The sequence below is a fragment of the Dipodomys ordii genome, unplaced genomic scaffold (assembly GCF_000151885.1).
Source record: "Dipodomys ordii isolate 6190 unplaced genomic scaffold, Dord_2.0 Scaffold28, whole genome shotgun sequence".
NCBI classification, from domain to species: Eukaryota; Metazoa; Chordata; class Mammalia; order Rodentia; family Heteromyidae; genus Dipodomys; species Dipodomys ordii.
Genome location: NW_012267244.1, coordinates 8,317,612 through 8,327,481, shown reverse-complemented (window position 1 = coordinate 8,327,481; position 9,870 = coordinate 8,317,612). Strand labels below are relative to the sequence as shown.

Here is a 9,870-nt window from a genome sequence, read left to right as displayed (position 1 = left end):
GCTGCAATGCTTGGTAATAAATGTACGCATTATCCTGCCCATGTAATTGTAACCCCTCTGTACAGTATGTTCACAAATAAAAATAAATAAATAAATAAATCATGATTAAATGTGGAATATTATCAAATGCTTTTTTTAATGTTTATTTAGCTATATGGTTTTTGGTTTGTATTCTTTGTTTTACTAATATGGCACATTAAATTGAATGATTTTCATATGTTTAACCAACCTTTTGTTCCCAGAGAAATTTCACTTGGTCATGGTATATAATCATCTTTATATGCTTTTGGATTTGGTTTGTTAGTATTTTGTTAAGGATTTTTGTACATTTATTGATAAGGCCTTTTATCTTTTAGATACTTTCTCTTGGTTTATCCAGTTTAATTTTGTCCCTTGCATCTTTAGTTGCACAAATCTCTTGCTTTTATACAAACAAATTAGTTAATGTCCACTGTGGCTTACTAGCATTTTCCTTTTCTTGGTGAGAAAGGCCATTTCTCCCCCACAAATATAAAACTATTTGCATACATTTTTCTTTAATATCATCATTGTTTTACTTTTTGTTTGTTTGTGACACCATCTCACTATGCAACTCATGAAATGGAAATGTAACTCTAGCCTAGAAATTACTGTATTGTCCAGGCTGGTCTAGAACTTTTATTCCTCTTGCTTCAGCCTCTTAGGTGCTAAGATGATACATGTGTGCTACCATACTAGGTATTGTACTTTATTTTTATATTTAGAAATTTAGTTGAAAACATATTCTTATCTAGCTCTAAGGGGGAGACTCAATGGCCTGTGTTTTCTAAATTCATTCAGTAATTCAACAATGCATCTTGAGCTCTTTTGGCCAGATTTATAGTTCGAATCAGGAGCAAAAATTAGAATTGAAATATCTGAAAAACTTTCAGTGTGCTCAGAAAATAAGAGCATGTACAGGGAGCTTTGGTATTCAAAGAAATTAACACCATTTAAAAATGCCAAATATGTTGTCCATGGTGGGCAACAGGACAAATAACTTGAGAATTTCTCAAAATTTGCTAGATTCTCTGATGACCAGCTACAGGATATAAAGGTGTCAACCCACTGAAAAGATTTGTGCCCTGGAGGCATAGTGATTCATTTCATCATGCTTAACTGCCCAGGACTTAGAGGCTGCTGTAGCTATGGTCTGAGGGAACCCTCTCCTCCCTTTGGCAACAGATGTGGGTGTTTTCCATGTGGTGCTGGTTTAGCAGGAATACAAAATGCAGGAGTGATTAGATCCTGGAATTGAAAGAAAAGCTTGTGAAGTCAGGCAAAGTGTAGCTGTGTAAGAATCCCAAGGATCAACCCCCAAAAGGGGTTTTGTCATGCTCTTCCTCTATAATGTTTCTGTCTTCCTAGAGTCATAAAAGCAATGAATCCATCTGGCCATGGGCTGAAATCTCTGAAAATTAATCTGAAATTAATGTTTCCACCTTGAGTTGTTTCTCTCAGGGTATAGTGATATAAAAAAAAACTAGCACAGATGTTGTTTTGGCTCATACTTTGCATTGTTTAAGGGAATGGCACTGGCATTGGCTTGAGTTTCAACTTCAAGGTTATAAGTGTGTGCTTCAATAGTAAGAGCTCTTTCCTAGCAAGCATGAGGCTCTGAGTTCAAACCAGAGAGACACAGACAGAGACAGAGAGATAGAGAGATGGAGAAACATGGAAAGAGACAGAGACAGAGACAGACAGACAGACAGAGCACAAATATTTTTTTCCAGTCCTGGGGCTTTAACTCAGGGCTTTGGCACTATCCCTGAGCTTCTTTTGCTCAAGGCTAGCACTCTAACATTTGAGCCACAATGCCACTTCCAGCTTTTTCTATTTATGTGGTACTGAGGAATTGAACCCAGGGCTTCATGCATACTAGGCAAGCACTTTACCGCTAAGCCACACTCCCAGCCTGAGATCAAATTTCATAACCTCATGGTAGATGGCATCTCAAAAGTGGAGTGTACACACACACACACACACACACACACACGAGAGAGAGTGATAACAGAACAAAAAGCCTGAGAGAGATCATGAAGGGGCTACATTTGCTTTTAACTTATTTATTTTTATAAGAAACCTCTGCCAGGATCTGATGGCTCATGCTTGTAATCCTAGCTACTCAGGAGGCTGAAATCTGAGGATCACAGTTCAAAGCCATCCCAGGCAGAAAAGTCCATGATACTCTAATCTCCAATAAACCACCAGAAAATTGGAAGTGGTACTGTGGCTCAAGTGGCAGAGTGCTCGTCTTAAGCTGGAGAGCTCAAGGACAGAGCCCAGGCCCAGAGTTCAAGCCCTACAACTGATAAAGAAAGAAAGAAGCCTTTTATTAGAACTAAGTAGGATCTTAGAACAGCATTAATTCACTCTGAGTGCAATTTCCCTAATGACCTACAAACTTCTGATTAGCCTCCCCCTCACCCCCCTCATTAAAGATTCAAGTATCTTTTAAAGTCACGACAGTGAGGACCAACTTTCTAACATGTGAAAACCTTTAAGGGACAAACCACATGCAAATGATGGCACCCTAGATAATACCATTATTCTTATTTGAGCAACTTTAAGTAATTTGCCTGAAATTACAAGAGTTGATAAATGCTAAAGCCAGGATTTGAATCCAATAGTTTGGTTGTGGGGCTTATGTTCCTAATCACCTACTTATTCTCTGTCTCTCTCTGTCGCTCTCTGTCTCTCTGTCTTTCTCTGTTTGTCTCTGTCTCTGTCTCTCTCTCTTTCTTTGTTGGTCATGGGGCCTGAACTCTGGGCCTGGGCACTGTCTTTCAGTTCTTCAGCTCAAAGCTAGCGCTCTACCTCTTGAGTCACAGTACCACTTCTGGCTTTTTTCTTTTTGCTTATGTGGTGCTGAGGAATCGAACCCAGAGCCTCATGCATTCAAGGCAAGCACTCTACCACTGAGTCAACTTCCCAGCCCTTATTCTCTCTTTTGAAATTAAAGCTCATGGACATGCTGGTAGAGTGAATGATGGAAGTTGAAGGAAAGGACAAAATCAGAGATGGCTCATTTGGGGTTGAGCACCTTGGTAGATATTTACAAAGATTTCAAATGTTAGAGAAACTATTAAAAGATGGGTGTGGTGTGTATTTTGTGTATATAGGTTGGAAGAGAAATTATTTGTTATGTTTTATAAGTGTTCTGTTTTAGAGTTCTCAAGTAAAATGTCAAGCAGGCAGTACATTTTAGGAGCTAGGTAAGAACTGCAGAGTAATTTATGACTTGTAGAGTTGATATGTAAAGAGTCCTAGATGAGTTAGGGGGGAAAAATGAGGCTCGTGTGCATGTTTTGCTATCCTTAGTTGGAGAAAGAAAAGCAAGTAGAAAAATCAGTAAAAGACTAGGACATAATAGCGCGATTTTGTAATCCCAGTTTTTAGGAGGTTGCATTAGGAAGATCAAAAGTTTGAGACTAGTTTAAGGTACACAATAGTGAGACTCTGACTAGGAGAGAAAGAGAGGGAGAGAGAAGGGAAGAGGGAGAGAGAGATGGAGAGAGAAACTAAGATTTAGCAACATTGGACATTGGAGTAAAGCCAGTAGATTGTAGTTTTGACAGTCATGAATCAGGTATTAGCAAATACAATTTATTGAACAACCCATCTCTTTTCCCAGTAATCTAAAATGTTGTTATTATTATATATTTTCCATATTTATACAGGTCTGTTTCCAGACTATTCTATTCTACTTATCTTTTCCTCCATAATCATACGCAAAGGGTTTGTACTAATTACTGCCCTTAATTTCGGCTATAATTTTTAAAGTATCTGACTGCAGATTCAGAAAGACATGATACATGTTTTCTTTCATATACAGAATCTAGATTTTAATAAAGAAAGGATATGAAAGGAGAAGGAGAAACTATTTGGAAAAGGAAGTAGACCAGAAAGAGAGGGGAACATGAAAAATAATGTGTGTGTGAATATGATCAAAATACATTGTATATGTAGGTCAGTGTCATAATGAAACCCATTTTTTCATACAGTAAGAAAATGTGGAAAACAAAAATATTTCTGGCTACATTCACATATTATTTTTGCTAGTCCTTCACCAAACTTACATTCTAAGAGTCCTATTTGGATAGCATTAAATTCACACAATTATTTTGAGGAATATTGATATCTTCATACCACTATCATTCTTACTAGGGTTTGCTTCTCTTCCACTCAAATTTGTTCCTGTGTGCTCTGCAACCATTTATAATTTTCTTTCTAGAGTTCTAGTGTGCTTGATGCTAAGCTTATTCTTAGATATTTTATGGTTGTGGTTGCTAACATATATCATGTTGTTGTTGTTGTTGTTTTATTGCACTCCTTAATTGATTATGCTGGGTTTATCAGAGTTCTTCCTTGTAACCCAGAGAGACTAACTCTAACAAAAGCAGAAAGAAAACTGAATAGAAGCGCATGTAGTTGTTGATTTATGTATTGTCAGCTTTCTATTTCTGGGACCAAAAAAAATGCCCAACACAATCAACTTGAAAGAAGGAAAGTTAGTTTATTTGGGTTCAAAGTTTCAGAGGTTTCAGTCCATGGTTGATGGCCCCATAGTTTTGAGCCTGCAACATCATGGCAGGAGCTAGGTATGGTGACAGAGGTCTGTTCACTTCATGGCAGCCAAGAAGTAAAAAAGAAAGAGAAGTTAAAACATCAGTGGTCCCCAAGATCCTCTTCAAGGGCCCTTAGGGACCTAGCTTCCTCCTACTAGGTTCCGTCATCTGCCAGGCCAGTATGACCATTGACTGATAGTTCAGATCGAAACTATAGCAGTTTATTGAAGACGAATTGAAGAAACAGGCTCAAGATTTATTCTATCTTTTATAATGATATAGAAAGCTATTTTCATTAGTAGATTTTATTTTACAATTATTTTGGGGCATGTAGGGATAGGGGCAGGGAATGGGGAAGAATGATGGAAGGAATGGCATTGATCAAAATGCACAGTACACATACCTGATGTATGGAATTGTAGCCTCTGAGCAATACTGAGCATTTGCACTCAGGGTCTTATATTTCCTAGGTAAGTGTTCTACTAGGGCCAGGCCTCTATCCTTTTTTTTTACTTGAACTTATTTTTCCAGGCATGATGCTTTTGCTTGAGTCTAACTCAGATTCTGATCCTCTTAATTAGGTTTCCATGTTCCTGGGATTACAGGATTGAAACACTGGTTGGCTTGTTTTTCTGAAATAGGGTCTTGCTAACTTTTGCCTGAGCTAGACCTTGAACCATGATCTCACTATCTCTGACTCCTGAACAATTTGCATTATAGGTATCCTAAATTTTATATTATGATTAGTCAAAGTTAAATTATAGTAGTTATATTTTAAATAGAAACTTGTTAACATCTTTATTATATAAATAACCACTAAAATTGGTAAAATAGTATATCTATAATAATAAAATTGGTAAAATTATAAAAATTCTATGATGCTAAAAGACAAAATAAATAGGGAAAAGTAGATAAAAAGGAGATAAATATATGAAAATATATTTAGCTTCCTGAGTAGTACAAGAAGTATTATATAATAAGACATTGGTTTTTGATCTGCTAAATTAAAAGATTGTTTTTTAAAAATTGGTAAGTAATCCATATAGGCAAATGATATTTTATCTGTTTTGTTGGTAAAATGTAATTGATACAACTCAAAAGCACAAATACTTATTGAAATACTGAACATCTTTAAAAGATGTTCAGTATTTCAATAAGTATTTGTGCTTCCTAGATGGTCTACTTTTTGATAGAATTACATTTGTGGACAAAGATGTTCAGTGTAGTTTTATTTGTGAAACCTAGAAGCAGTTCCAATGTGGGAAATGGTCGAGAATGATGGCACAGCCAAGTATTGGGTTCAAAAGCTAAGGAAAAGAGAGGTAACAATGACCCTTATCTTGTAGGAGAGTGAGGGAGTAGCTCTGATCAGTAAAGCAATCTAACAGTGTAGAGAGAGGAAAGAAAGGTAAACTGTAGACTTGGTCATACTAAGGAATTCAAACAACTTGCTGTCACTGGTGACTTACACCTAGAATCCTAGCTAATCAAGATTCTGAAATCCGAGGATAGAAGTTCAAAGTCAGCTTGGGCAGCCAAATCAAAGAGCCTTTTATCTGCAATTAACTAGCAAAAAGTCAGAACTACAGGTATGGATCAAGTGTTAGAGCACCAGAGCCTCAATTCAAGCTCCAGTACTGGTCCCCACATATCACATCTATTTGATTAAATTTTAAATGCTTTTTAGATAGGAGCTTTATGAAAATCTAACTATCACAATTGCTAATGTTAATACATGGTGGAAAAATAAACACCAGCTGTCTAGGAGGAAAAGCACGCCTTTATTTCCTGGAACTTTATCTTTCCACATTTTTACAATTTTTCTAAATTTTCTATTATGAGTACATGTTTCTTCTATAATATAATTAAATATAAATAAAGTTTCAGTGAGGCATGTGTCTATTTTGAATTTACTGGTTTTTAAATTCTTATTTTCTAAAGGCAAAGACCTCAGGCATAGATTGTTCATCTTTCCTCTCCTCTGCCCCTTAGCTACCCCCCGCCTCTCCCCCGCCCCTCTGCTCCTACCATCCTTGGTGTTCTTTCCCTTTTCAAGCCTTGCCGTCTTCCCTGGAATCCTGTGTAGTTAATTTTCCCTAGTCTCCAGCATTTTCAATCTCTTGACTTGCATTGGCTCCTTCCCCTCAAGCAACAATATACACAGATTTCATCTTTCTTGGAACAATTGTTATTTGACCCTGTTACTTTTAATGCTTATGATGCTTTTTCTCTCCTTCCTACTGCCAAGCTTCCTTTCTTTCATCATCTCCATGATTTTTTCTTTCTCTCCCTATTCAAGATACATCTGGAGGTCACTAATAAATATATATAGTATATAGTTTATGTAGCATATATAGTATATAGACTATCCTAAGGTAGCAAGCCATCTCAACATACAGACTCAGACTCAGGTATTGCCACTAGTTGCCTCTTTCCTTCAGTGTCCAGGCTGTCCTTCAGAGATCTCTGATCCTCCATTTCTTTGTCTGCAAAATAGAGATAGTATTGAAATTTCTCTCTTAATAAGGCTATTAGAGAATATATCAGTTATGTAGAGTTTATAGTAGTACCTAGCATATATAATCAGTAAAAATAATTGCCTGGGTGCTCATGGCTCATGCCTGTAATCTTAGCTGCTCAGGAAGCTGAGATCTGAGGATTGCATTTTGGAACTGACCCAGCCAAGAGAGTCTATGAGACTCATCTCCAATAAACTACTCAGAAAAAGCCAGAAGTGGGCCTGTGGTTCAAATGGTAGAGTGCTAGCCTTGAGCTAAAAGAAGTTCAGGGACAGAGCTCAGGCCCCAAGTTCAAGCCCTAGGACTGGCAAACAAAAAAAAAAATAAAGTAAAATACAAAATAAAATATATTTGTGTTATGTATGAGCAACTTTTACCATGGCCATAAACAAAGTGAAGAAATGTTCACATCAAGACAAAGTCCTGACTCCTCTCCTCCAGGACAGTTCTCTTTGTATCCCATCCATTTAATACTTTTTGAAGTCCTTCCCTCCTTTTGAAGTCATTTTCTGGTGCCTTTAAGAGGATTGATTATTTCATACTTAATTTGTGATAGACATCATTCTTCTGTATCCTCTGATTATAGAGTTTCTCTTTTGCCTCTCACATTTTCCCCATGGTACAGCCCTCCCTAGCCCTGGTAATCCTCTTCTGGATGATTTCATCGCTGCTCTCTTGGCTGACTTAATATGGTCATTGTCCAGCCTGTAGTGATCTTCAACAGGTATGGTACATGTGCTGAGTAACTTCATTTATCAACTTGGTTGGCCTAGAAGAAACCTAGATACCTGATACAAACCTTTTGTTTCTGGTGAGTTGTAAGGATGTTTCTAAGAGAGATTTGCAATGGACCCAACATACAGGCTTCATTGTCATCCATGTGGTATTCATTTGATTCATCAAATAACATAACATCATCATATAACAACTGGGAGAGGAAGGGAAATCCTATTCTCTCTGAGAGAAGGCAAAATATGTCCATCTGTATCTTCTGCCTTTGGATAGTTCTCAAACTTTGGGACTTGGACTGAATTATACCCCTGACTTGCCTTTTCTTTCAGTTTGCAGATAGTGCAGTATCACATATTCATGTGAGCCAACTCTCTTAATAACATCATAAACATCATCCTCTCCCTCCCCTCTATTAATTCTGCTTCACTAAAGAATCCTAATAGACCCTCTACTTCCCCCTGGCCGCCATGCCGGAAGGAGGCTGAGATGGCCGGTGAGCTAGCCAAGGCTCAGGTCACCCGATCTGGTGGCGACAAGATCTTCGGGAAGATCATCTGAGGGAAATCCCCACCAAAACCATTTTTGAGGACAACTGGTGTCTTGTTTTCCATGACATTTCCCCTCAAGCACCAACCCATTTTCTGATGATCCCCAAGAAACATATATCCCATATTTCTGTAGCTGAAGATGATGATGAAAGTCTTCTTGGACATTTGATGATTGTTGGAAAGAAATGTGCTGCTGATCTGGGCCTAAAGAAGGGCTATCTCATGGTGGCGAATGAAGGTGTAGATGGCGGCCAGTCTGTCTACCATGTTCATCTCCATGTTCTTGGGGGTTGTCAGATGCACTGGCCTCCTGGTTAAGCATGCTCCAGGGTATCTTTCCTTCTCTAGGTAGAGATGAGTTTTGCAAGTTCCAATATGTTTTAAATGGCAGGTATTTTTTTTCCTATGTGTGAAACTACTGAAGACATTTAAAAACCTATGCCTAATAAAAGACTTCATTGCATGGTGAAAAAAAAAAAAAAGAACCCAAGTAGAGTACCTAAGTCTGTATCTCACACCCTCTGTAATAGTAAGACTGAAAAACACCTAGATAGTGGCTCAAACACCACTGTGGCCATTCTTTTACTTATTTATTTTTCAAAAAGAGGATGCATTTATCACTATATACATGTCCCAGAATAAATACTTGTACAGGTCAGATATGACTCTTCTAAGTCATGATGAAGTATCCAGAAGCAGTGTCATAACTGCACAGGTGATGCTTTGTTACCTGTTTCCTCATCATCAGATCCCCATGGTGTAGTCTCCTGCCTTGGACAGCTCATGGCTAAAAAGGGACTTGGAGGAGAGACAAGGTGAGGTGAGTCTAGGGAAGAAGGGAGGTAGTATCACTCCAGGGCAAACACATGGGTAATGTCAGTCAGTTCACCTTAGCTCGTCAACCTGGACAAGAAGACTCCATAATTTTTATTTTTTAAATCAGATTTCAGTATCTAATTTATTTATTTTTTGCTAGTCCTTTGACTTGAACTCTTAGGGCTTGGGTGCTGTCCCTGAGCCTCTTTGTGCTCAATGCTAGAATTCTACCACTTGAGCTACAGTGACACTTCAGGATTTTTCTAGGTAATTTATTGGAGATAAGAGTCTCACAGGGCTGGGAATATGGCTTAGGGATAGAGTGCTTGCGTAGCATGCATGAAGCCCTGGGTTCAATTCCTCAGTACCACACAAACAGAAAAAGCTGGAAGGGGCACTGTGACTCAAGTGGTAGAACACTAGCTTTGAGCACAGAGAGGCTCAGGGACAGAACCCAGGCCCTGAATTCAAGCCCCAGGACTGGCAAAGAAAAAAAGAAACAAAGAAGGAAAGGAAGAAAGAAAGAAAGAGGGAGGGAGGGAGGGAGGGAGAAAGGGAAGGAAGGAAGAAGGGAGGGAGGGAAGGAGGGAGGAAGGAAGGAAGGAAGGAAGGAAGGAAGGAAGGAAGGAAGGAAGGAAGGAAGGGAGGGAGGGAGGAAGGAAGGAAGGG

At 38.3% G+C, this 9,870-nt stretch overlaps 1 pseudogene; it reads left to right on the top strand.

Moving 5' to 3' along the window:
* Positions 1–8,323: 8,323 nt before the first annotated feature.
* LOC105985352 lies at positions 8,324–8,831 on the top strand (annotated as a pseudogene).
* The last annotated feature ends 1,039 nt before the right edge of the window (positions 8,832–9,870 follow it).